A 12,545-nucleotide genomic window follows, 5' to 3' on the forward strand; every position below is an offset into this window, starting at 1 on the left:
CGTCATGTCCGTGATCACATCCGGGACTCCGAACTAACTTCGGTACATCAAAATGCATAAACTCATAATAACTGCCATCATAACGTTAAGCGTGCGGACCCTACGGTTCAAGAATAATGCAGACATGACTGAGACACATCTCCGGTCAATAACCAATAGTGGGACCTGGATGCCCATATTGGCTCCTACATATTCTATGAAGATCTTTATCGGTCAGACCGCATAACAACATACGTTGTTCCCTTTGTCATCGGTATGTTACTTGCCTGAGATTCGATCGTCGGTATCCAATACCTAGTTCAATCTCGTTACCGTCAAGTCTCTTTACTCGTTCCGTAATACATCATCTCGCAACTAACTCATTGGCTGCAATGCTTGCAAGGCTTATGTGATGTGCATTACCGAGAGGGCCCAGAGATACCTCTCCGACAATCGAAGTGACAAATCCTATTCTCGAAATACGCCAACCCAACATCTACCATTGGAGACACCTGTAGAGCTCCTTTATAATCACCCAGTTACGTTGTGACGTTTGGTAGCACACAAAGTGTTCCTCCGGCAAACGGGAGTTGCATAATCTCATAGTCATAGGAACATGTATAAGTCATGAAGAAAGCAATAGCAACATACTAAACGATCGGGTGCTAAGCTAATGGAATGGGTCATGTCAATCAGATCATTCAACTAATGATGTGACCTCGTTAATCAAATAACAACACCTTGTTCATGGTTAGGAAACATAACCATTTTTGATTAACGAGCTAGTCAAGTAGAGGCATACTAGTGACACTAAGTTTGTCTATGTATTCACACATGTATTATGTTTCCGGTTAATACAATTCTAGCATGAATAATAAACATTTATCATGATATAAGGAAATAAATAATAACTTTATTATTGCCTCTAGGGCATATTTCCTTCAGTCTCCCACTTGCACTAGAGTCAATAATCTAGATTACACAGTAATGATTCTAACACCCATGGAGCCTTGGTGCTGATCATGTTTTGCTCGTGGAAGAGGCTTAGTCAACGGGTCTGCAACATTCAGATCCGTATGTATCTTGCAAATCTCTATGTCTCCCACCTGGACTAGATCCCGGATGGAATTGAAGCGTTTCTTGATGTGCTTGGTCCTCTTGTGAAATCTGGATTCCTTTGCCAAGGCAATTGCACCAGTATTGTCACAAAAGATTTTCATTGGACCCGATGCACTAGGTATGACACCTAGATCGGATATGAACTCCTTCATCCAGTCTCCTTCGTTCGCTGCTTCCGAAGCAGCTATGTACTCCGCTTCACATGTAGATCCTGCTACGACGCTTTGTTTAGAACTGCACCAACTGACAGCTCCACCGTTTAATGTAAACATGTATCCGGTTTGTGATTTAGAATCGTCCGGATCAGTGTCAAAGCTTGCATCAACATAACCTCTTACGGTGAGCTCTTTGTCACCTCCATATACGAGAAACATATCCTTAGTCCTTTTCAGGTATTTCAGAATGTTCTTGACCGCTGTCCAGTGATCCACTCCTGGATTACTTTGGTACCTCCCTGCTAAGCTTATAGCAAGGCACACATCAGGTCTGGTACACATCATTGCATACATGATAGAGCCTATTGCTGAAGCATAGGGAACATCTTTCATTTTCTCTCTATCTTCTGCAGTGGTCGGGCATTGAGTCTGACTCAATTTCACACCTTGTAACACAGGCAAGAACCCTTTCTTTGCTTGATCCATTTTGAACTTCTTCAAAATCTTGTCAAGGTATGTGCTTTGTGAAAGTCCAATTAAGCGTCTTGATCTATCTCTATAGATCTTTATGCCTAATATGTAAGCAGCTTCACCAAGGTCTTTCATTGAAAAACTCTTATTCAAGTATCCCTTTATGCTATCCAGAAATTCTATATCATTTCCAATCAGTAATATGTCATCCACATATAATATCAAAAATGCTACAGAGCTCCCACTCACTTTCTTGTAAATACAGGCTTCACCGAAAGTCTGTATAAAACCAAATGCTTTGATCACACTATCAAAGCATTTATTCCAACTCCGAGAGGCTTGCATCAGTCCATAAATGGATCGCTCGAGCTTGCATACTTTGTTAGCTCCCTTTGGATCGACAAAACCTTTCGGTTGCATCATATACAACTCTTCTTCCAGAAATCCATTCAGGAATGCAGTTTTGACATCCATCTGCCAAATTTCATAATCATAAAATGCAGCAATCACTAACATGATTCGGACAGAGTTAAGCATCGCTACGGGTGAGAAAGTCTCATCGTAGTCAACCCCTTGAACTTGTCGAAAACCTTTTGCGACAAGTCAAGCTTTGTAGACAGTAACATTACCATCAGCGTCAGTCTTCTTCTTGAAGATCCATTTATTCTCAATTGCTTGCCGATCATCGGGCAAGTCAACCAAAGTCCATACTTTGTTCTCATACATGGATCCTATCTCAGATTTCATGGCTTCAAGCCATTTTGCGGAATCTGGGCTCACCATCGCTTCTTCATAGTTCATAGGTTCATCATGATCTAGCAGCATGATTTCCAGAACAGGATTACCGTACCACTCTGGTGCGGATCTCGCTTTGGTTGATCTACGAGGTTCAGTAGTATCTTGTCCTGAAGTTTCATGATCATCATCATTAGCTTCCTCACTAATTGGTATAGGTGTCGCAGAAACAGTTTTCTGTGATGTACTACTTTCCAATAAGGGAGCAGGTATAGTTACCTCGTCAAGTTCTACTTTCCTCCCACTCACTTCTTTCGAGAGAAACTCCTTCTCTAGAAAGGATCCATTCTTAGCAATGAATGTCTTGCCTTCGGATCTGTGATAGAAGGTGTACCCAACAGTCTCCTTTGGGTATCCTATGAAGACACATTTCTCCGATTTGGGCTCGAGCTTATCAACTTGAAGCTTTTTCACATAAGCATCGCATCCCCAAACTTTAAGAAACGACAACTTTGGTTTCTTGCCAAACCATAGTTCATAAGGCGTCGTCTCAACGGATTTTGATGGTGCCCTATTTAACGTGAATGCGGCCATCTCTAAAGCATAACCCCAAAACGATAGCGGTAAATCAGTAAGAGACGTCATAGATCGCACCATATCTAGTAAAGTACGATTACGACGTTCGGACACACCATTATACTGTGGTGTTCCGGGTGGCGTGAGTTGCGAAACTATTCCGCATTGTTTCAAATGTACACCAAACTCGTAACTCAAATATTCTCCTCCCCGATCAGATCGTAGAAACTTTATTTTCTTGTTACAATGATTTTCAACTTCACTCTGAAATTCTTTGAACTTTTCAAATGTTTCAGACTTGTGTTTCATTAAGTAGATATACCCATATCTGCTTAAGTCATCTGTGAAGGTGAGAAAATAACGATATCCGCCACGAGCCTCAATATTCATCGGACCACATACATCGGTATGTATGATTTCCAATAAATCTGTTGCTCTCTCCATAGTACCGGAGAACGGCGTTTTAGTCATCTTGCCCATGAGGCACGGTTCGCAAGTACCAAGTGATTCATAATCAAGTGGTTCCAAAAGTCCATCATTATGGAGTTTCTTCATGCGCTTTATACCGATATGACCTAAATGGCAGTGCCACAAATAAGTTGCACTATCATTATCAACTCTACATCTTTTGGCTTCAACATTATGAATATGTGTGTTACTACTATCCAGATTCATCAAAAATAGACCACTCTTCAAAGGTGCATGACCATAAAAGATATTACTCATATAAATAGAACAACCATTATTCTCCGATTTAAATGAATAACCGTCTCGCATCAAACAAGATCCAGATATAATGTTCATGCTCAACGCTGGCACCAAATAACAATTATTTAGGTCTAATATTAATCCCGAAGGTAGATGTAGAGGTAGCGTGCCGAGCGCGATCACATCGACTTTGGAACCGTTTCCCACGCGCATCGTCACCTCGTCCTTTGCTAGTGTTCGCTTAATCCGTAGTCCTTGTTTCGAGGTGCAAATATTAGCAACAGAACCAGTATCAAATACTCAGGTGCTACTGCGAGCTCTAGTAAGGTACACATCAATAACATGTATATCACATATACCTTTGTTCACCTTGCCATCCTTCTTATCCGCCAAATACTTGGGACAGTTCCGCTTCCAGTGACCAGTCTGCTTGCAGTAGAAGCACTCAGTTTCAGGCTTAGGTCCAGACTTGGGTTTCTTCTCTTGAGCAGCAACTTGTTTGCCGTTCTTCTTGAAGTTCCCCTTCTTCTTCCCTTTGCCCCTTTTCTTGAAACCAGTGGTCTTGTTGACCATCAACACTTGATGCTCCTTCTTGATTTCTACCTTCGCAGCTTTCAGCATTGCGAAGAGCTCGGGAATAGTCTTGTTCATCCCTTGCATATTATAGTTCATCACGAAGCTCTTGTAGCTTGGTGGCAGTGATTGGAGAATTCTGTCAATGACGCAATCATCTGGAAGATTAACTCCCAATTGAATCAAGTGATTATTATACCCAGACATTTTGAGTATATGCTCACTGATAGAATTGTTCTCCTCCATCTTGCAGCTATAGAACTTATTGGAGACTTCATATCTCAATCCGGGCATTTGCTTGAAATATTAACTTCAACTCCTGGAACATCTCATATGCTCCATGACGTTCAAAACGTCGTTGAAGTCCCGATTCTAAGCCGTAAAGCATGGCACACTGAACTATCGAGTAGTCATCAGCTTTGCTCTGCCAGACGTTCATAACATCTGGTGTTGCTCCAGCAGCAGGCCTGGCACCCAGCGGTGCTTCCAGGACGTAATTCTTCTGAGCATCAATGAGGATAATCCTCAAGTTACGGACCCAGTCCCTGTAATTGCTACCATCATCTTTCAACTTTGCTTTCTCAAGGAACGCATTAAAATTCAACGGAACAACAACACGAGCCATCTATCTACAATCAACATAAACAAGCAAGATACTATCAGGTACTAAGTTCATGATAAGTTTAAGTTTAATTAATCAAATTACTTAAGAACTCCCACTTAGATAGACATCCCTCTAATCCTCTAAGTGATCACGTGATCCAAATCAACTAAACCATAACCGATCATCACGTGAGATGGAGTAGTTTTCAATGGTGAACATCGTTATGTTGATCATATCTACTATATGATTCACACTCGACCTTTCGGTCTCTGTGTTCCAAGGCCATATCTGCATATGCTAGGCTCGTCAAGTTTAACCTGAGTATTCTATGTGTGCAAAACTGGCTTGCACCCGTTGTAGATGGACGTAGAGCTTATCACACCCGATCATCACGTGGTGTCTGGGCACGACGAACTTTGGCAATGGTGCATACTCAGGGAGAACACTTCTTGATAATTTAGTGAGAGATCATCTTATAATGCTACCGTCAATCAAAGCAGGATAAGATGCATAAAAGATAAACATCACATGCAATCAATATAAGTGATATGATATGGCCATCATCATCTTGTGCCTGTGATCTCCATCTCCGTAGCACCGTCATGATCACCATCGTCACCGGCGCGACACCTTGATCTCCATCGTAGCATCGCTGTCGTCTCGCCAATCTTATGCTTCTACGGCTATCACTACCGCTTAGTAATAAAGTAAAGCATTACATCGCGATTGCATTGCATACAATAAAGCGACAACCATATGGCTCCTTCCAGTTGCCGATAACTCGGTTACAAAACATGATCATCTCATACAATAAAATTCATCATCATGCCTTGACCATATCACATCACAACATGCCCTGCAAAAACAAGTTAGACGTCCTCTACTTTGTTGTTGCAAGTTTTACGTGGCTGCTATGGGCTTAAGCAAGAACCAATCTCACCTACGCATCAAAACCACAACGATAGTTTGTCAAATAGACTCCGTTTTAACCTTCGCAAGGACCGGGCGTAGCCACACTCGGTTCAACTAAAGTTGGAGAGACAGTCGCCCGCAAGCCACCTATGTGCAAAGCACGTCGGGAGAACCGTGAGACGCGTAATGTTGGTCCGGGTCGTCTCGTCCAACAATACCGCCGAACCAAAGTATGACATGCTGGTAGGCAGTATGACTTATATCGCCCACAACTCACTTGTGTTCTACTCGTGCATATAACACCAAACCATAAAACCTAGGCTCGGATGCCACTGTTGGGGAACGTAGTAATTTCAAAAAAATTCCTACGCACACGCAAGATCATGATGATGCACAACAACGAGAGGGGAGAGTGTTGTCTACGTACCCACGCAGACCGACTGCGGAAGCGTTGACACAACGTAGAGGAAGTAGTCGTACGTCTTCCCGATCTGACCGATCCAAGCACCGTTACTCCGGCACCTCCGAGTTCTAAGCAGACGTATAGCTCGATGACAATCCCCGGGCTCTGATCCAGCAAAGCGTCGGGGAGGAGTTCCGTCAGCACGACGGCGTGGTGACGATCTTGATGTTCTACCGTCGCAGGGCTTTGCCTAAGCACCGCTACAATATGATCGAGGTGGAATATGGTGGCAGGGGGCACCGCACACGGCTAAGGAACGATCTCAAGGATCAACTTGTGTGTCTAGGGGTGCCCCTACCTCCGTATATAAAGGAGCCAAGGGGAGGGGGCCGGCCGGCCAAGGAGGGCGCGCCAAGGGAGTCCTACTCCCTCTGGGAGTAGGATTCCTCCTTCCAATCCTAGTTGGAGTAGGATTCGCTGAGGGGGAAAGAGAGAAAGGGGGGCCGGCCACCTCTCCTTGTCCTAATAGGACTAGGGGAGGGGGCAGGCGCGCAGCCCATCTTGGGCTGCCCCTTCTCCTTTCCACTAAAGCCCATTAAGGCCCATACAGCTCCCGGGGGGTTCCGGTAACCTCCCGGTACTCCAGTAAAATACCGATTTCACCTGGAACACTTCCGATATCCAAACATAGGCTTCCAATATATCAATCTTTATGTCTCGACCATTTCGAGACTCCTCGTCATGTCCGTGATCACATCCGGGACTCCGAACTAACTTCGGTACATCAAAATGCATAAACTCATAATAACTGTCATCGTAACATTAAGCGTGCAGACCCTACGGTTCGAGAATAATGCAGACATGACTGAGACACATCTCCGGTCAATAACCAATAGCGGGACCTGGATGCCCATATTGGCTCCTACATATTCTACGAAGATCTTTATCGGTCAGACCGCATAACAACATACGTTGTTCCCTTTGTCATCGGTATGTTACTTGCCCGAGATTCGATCGTCGGTATCCAATACCTAGTTCAATCTCATTACCGGCAAGTCTCTTTACTCGTTCCGTAATACATCATCTCGCAACTAACTCATTGGCTGCAATGCTTGCAAGGCTTATGTGATGTGCATTACCGAGAGGGCCCAGAGATACCTCTCCGACAATCGGAGTGACAAATCCAATTCTCGAAATACGCCAACCCAACATCTACCATTGGAGACACCTGTAGAGCTCCTTTATAATCACCCAGTTACGTTGTGACGTTTGGTAGCACACAAAGTGTTCCTCCGGCAAACGGGAGTTGCATAATCTCATAGTCATAGGAACATGTATAAGTCATGAAGAAAGCAATAGCAACATACTAAACGATCGGGTGCTAAGCTAATGGAATGGGTCATGTCAATCAGATCATTCAACTAATGATGTGACCTCGTTAATCAAATAACAACACCTTGTTCATGGTTAGGAAACATAACCATTTTTGATTAACGAGCTAGTCAAGTAGAGGCATACTAGTGACACTAAGTTTGTCTATGTATTCACACATGTATTGTGTTTCCGGTTAATACAATTCTAGCATGAATAATAAACATTTATCATGATATAAGGAAATAAATAATAACTTTATTATTGCCTCTAGGGCATATTTCCTTCACAAAGATGTTCCCAACTTCTATACCCCCGATGACAAGCCAAGCAATTGTTTCATACTCAAATAATCTCAAACTTTTTCAACCTTCACGCAATACATGAGCGCGAGCCATGGACATAGCACTATGGGTGGTATAGAATATGATGATGGGGATTGTGTGGAGAAGAAAAAAAAGGAGAAAGTCTCACATCAACGAGGCTAATCAATGAGCTATGGAGATGCCCATCAATTGATGTTAATGCAAGGAGTAGGGATTGCCATGCAACAGATGCACTAGAACTAAGAATGCTCAACAAAAGAAAACTAGTGGGTGTGCATCCTACTTGCTTGCTCATGAAGACCTAGGGCATTTTGAGGAAGCCCATCATTGGAATATACAAGCCAAGTTCTATAATGAAAAATTCCCACTAGTATGAACAAGACAACTTATGAGACTCATTATATGAAAAACAAGGTGCTACTTTGAAGCACAAGTGTGGAAAAAGAGATAGTAGCATTGCCCTTTTTATTTTCTCCTTCTTTTTTTTGGGCCTTTCTTTTTTTCTTTTTGGCCTTTCTCTTTTTTTGATTGGGTAGTGCTCTAATAATGATGATCATCACACTTCTATTGATTACAACATAATGATTACAACTCGATACTAGAGCAAGATATGACTCCATATGAATGCCTCCGGCGGTGTACCGGGATGGTGCAATGAATCAAGAGTGACATGTATGAAAAATAATGCATGGTGGCTTTGCGACAAATACGATGTCAACTACAAGATCATGCAATGGCAATATGACAAAAGTAAAGCATGTCATGATGATGATGATGATGATGGTGGAAGTTGCATGGCAATATATCTCGAAATGGCTATGGAAATGCCATCATAGGTAGGTATGGTGGCTGTTTTGAGGAAGATATAGGGAGGTTTATGTGTGAAAGAGCGTATCATATCACGGGGTTTGGGTGCACCGGCAAAGTTTGCACCAACTCTCAATGTGAGAAAGGGCAATGCACGGTACCGAAGAGGCTAGCAAATGGCGGAAAGGTAAAAGTGCGTATAATCCATGGACTCAACATTAGTCAAAAGAACTCATATACTTATTGCAAAAATTTAGAAGTCATCAAAAATCAAGTACCACGCGCATGCTCCTAGGGGATAGATTGGTAGGAAAAGACCATCGCTCGTCCCCGACCGCCACTCATAAGGATGCACAAGCCAGGTACACTTCATGCTTCAAATTTGTTACACAACTTTAACCATACGTGCATGCTACGGGACTTGCTAACTTCAACACAAGTATTTCTCAAATTCACAACTACTCAACTAGCACGACTATGATATTATCACCTCCATATCTCAAAACAATTATCAAGCATCAAACTTATCTTAGTATTCAACCCACTAAAAAGAAAGTTTCACATATCTAGAATACCAAGTATATTAACATTAAGCAAATTACCATGCTATTAACGACTCTAAAAATAATCTAAGTGAAGCATGAGAGATCAAGTTTCTTTAAAACAAACCACCACCGTGCTCTAAAAGATCTAAGTGAAGCACTAGAGCAAAAATTATCACGCTCAAAAAGATATAAGTGAAGCACATAGAGTATTCTAACAAATTTCAATTCATACATGGCTCTCTCAAAAGGTGTGTAAAGCAAGGATGATTGTGTTAGACTAACAAGCAAAGACACAAATAATACAAGACGCTCCAAGCAAAACACATATCATGTGGTGAATAAAAATATAGCTCCAAGTAAATTACCGATGGAAGTGGACGAAAGAGGGGATGCCTTCCGGGGCATCCCCAAGCTTTGACTTTTTGGTGTCCTTGGATTATCTTGGGGGTGCCATGGGAATCCCCAAGCTTAGGCTCTTGCCACTCCTTGTTCCATAATCCATCAAAAGAATTCACCCAAAACTTGAAAACTTCACAACACAAAACTCAATAGAAATCTCGTGAGCTCCGTTAGAGAAAGAAAACAAAAGACTACTTTAAGGTACTGTACTGAACTTGTTCTTTATTTGTATTGGTGTTAAACCTACTGTATTCTAACTTCTCTATGGTTTATAAACTATTTTACTAGCCATAGATTCATCAAAATAAGCAAACAACACACGCAAAACAGAATCTGTCAAAAATAGAACAGTCTGTAGTAATCTGTTATTAACGCAAACTTCTGGAACCCAAAAAATTCTACCAAAATTAGACGACCTGGGCAATTTGTTTATTGATCAGCAGCAATTCGAATCACTATTTATCACGTTCTGGTGATTTTTGACAATTCGGGCACTGAGCGCAAAGATTCTGGAAATTACAGCAAGATCAAATAACTATCTTCCAAGAAGATCTAATAGGTTTAACTTGGCACAAACACTAATTAAAAGATAAAACCACATCTAAACAGAATCTAGATGGATTATTTATTCCTAAAAAAACCAAAAACAAAAAACACAAAATAAAATTGGGTTGCCTCCCAACAAGCGCTATCGTTTAACGCCCCTAGCTAGGCATAAAAGCAAGGATAGATCTAGGTATTGCCATCTTTGGTAGGCAATCCATAAGTGTCTCTCATGATAGATCCATATGGTAATTTTATTTTCTTTCTAGGAGAGTGTTCCATGCCCTTCTTTAAGGGAAATTGGAATTTAATATTCCCTTCCTTCATATCAATAATTGCACCAATCGTTCTAAGGAAAGGTCTACCAAGAATAATGGGACATGAAGGATTGCAATCTATATCAAGAATGATAAAATCAACGGGCACATAATTCCTATTTGCAACAATAAGAACATCATTAATTCTTCCCATAGGCTTTTTAATAGTGGAATCCGCAAGATGCAAGTTTAGAGAGCAATCATCAAAGTCACGGAAATCTAGCAAATCACACAAAGCTTTGGGGATAGTAGAGACACTAGCACCCAAATCACACAAAGCATGAAACTCATAATTTTTAATTTTAATCTTAATTGTAGGTTCCCACTTATCATGGAGTTTTCTAGGGATAGAAACTTTCAACTCAAGCTTTTCTTCATAAGATTGCATTAAGGCGTCAACAATGTGTTCGGTAAAGGCCTTATTTCGACTATAAGCATGAGGAGATTTTAACACGGATTGCAACAAGGAAATACAATCAATTAAAGAGCAATTTTCATAGTTAAATTCCTTGAGATCCAAAATAGTGGGTTTAGCAATATCTAGATTTTTATTTCTTTCAATCCCTTTTTTATCAATTTCATCATCAGGATCTAAAAACTCAAAATTCTTAGAACGCCTTCTAGCTAAGGGAAGATCATAATCAGATTCATCAAGATTCATATTGCAAAACAAAGATTTAATAGGGGACACATCAATAACTTTTAGATCTTCATCTTGATTTTCATAGGAATTCGGTTTAGTGGCCATCTTATTGACTAAGGTGGCTTGCATATCCAAAATTTCAGCGGTCATTTTTTCAAGATGAGCAATTTGGGCTCTTACACCATCAAATTCTTTGGACATATCATCGAGCTCTTTATTCATAGAACTCATAAAACTCTTTTGTTCCTTAAGCTCGTTTCTAAATAAATTATTATGCTCAAATTGCAAGACCATAAACTTCCTAACATCGTTTTCGATATCTTCTAGCCTTTTAAGGTGAAGATCACCAAAATTAGGTAAGGCCATCGTGACGAACAAGCAAGCAAACTGACACATGAGAAACGAAAGGCAAAAGGGAAAAAGAGGAGGAGATTGGGAAAGAGAGGGCGAATAAAACGACAAGGGTGAAGTGGGGGAGAGGAAAACGAGAGGCAAATGGCAAATAATGTAATGCGAGAGATAGAGATTGTGATGGGTACTTGGTATGTTGACTTTTGCGTAGGCTTCCCCGGCAACGGCGCCATAAATTGCTCGTTGACGGGAGAGTAAATCTTGACTTGACTTGGCGTAGGCCTCCCTGGCAATGGCGCCAGAAATCCTTCTTGCTACGTCTCGAGCTAGCGTTGGTTTTCCCCGAAGAGGAGGGGGTGATGCAGCACAGTAGCGTAAGTATTTCCCTCAGTTTTTGAGAACCAAGGCATCAATCCAGTAGGAGGTCATGCGCAAGTCTCTCGTACCTGCACAAAACGGTAGCAACTCGCAACCAACGCTTAGGGGTTGTCAATCCCTTCACGGTCACTTACGAGAGTGAGATCTGATAGAGATAATATTTTTGGTATTTTCGGTATAAAGATGCAAAGTGAAAAGTAAAAGCAAAACAAGTAAAATAAAGTAATGGAGATTGATATGATGAGAATAGACCCGGGGGCCATAGGTTTCACTAGTGGCTTCTCTCAAGAGCATAGATATTCTATGGTGGGTGAACAAATTACTGTTGAGCAATTAATAGAATTGAGCATAGTTATGAGGTTATCTAGGTATGATCATGTATATAGGCATCACGTCCGTGACAAGTAGACCGACTCCTGCCTGCATCTACTACTATTACTCCACTCATCGACCGCTATCGAGCATGCATCTAGAGTATTAAGTTAAAAACAGAGTAACGCCTTAAGCAAGATGACATGATGTAGATGAATAAATTCATGCAATATGATAAATACCCCATCTTGTTATCCTCGATGGCAACAATACAATACGTGCCTTGCAACTCTTTCTGTCACTGAGTAAGGACACCGC

The sequence above is a fragment of the Triticum dicoccoides genome, chromosome 1A, assembly GCF_002162155.2.
Source record: "Triticum dicoccoides isolate Atlit2015 ecotype Zavitan chromosome 1A, WEW_v2.0, whole genome shotgun sequence".
Taxonomy (NCBI): Eukaryota; Viridiplantae; Streptophyta; class Magnoliopsida; order Poales; family Poaceae; genus Triticum; species Triticum dicoccoides.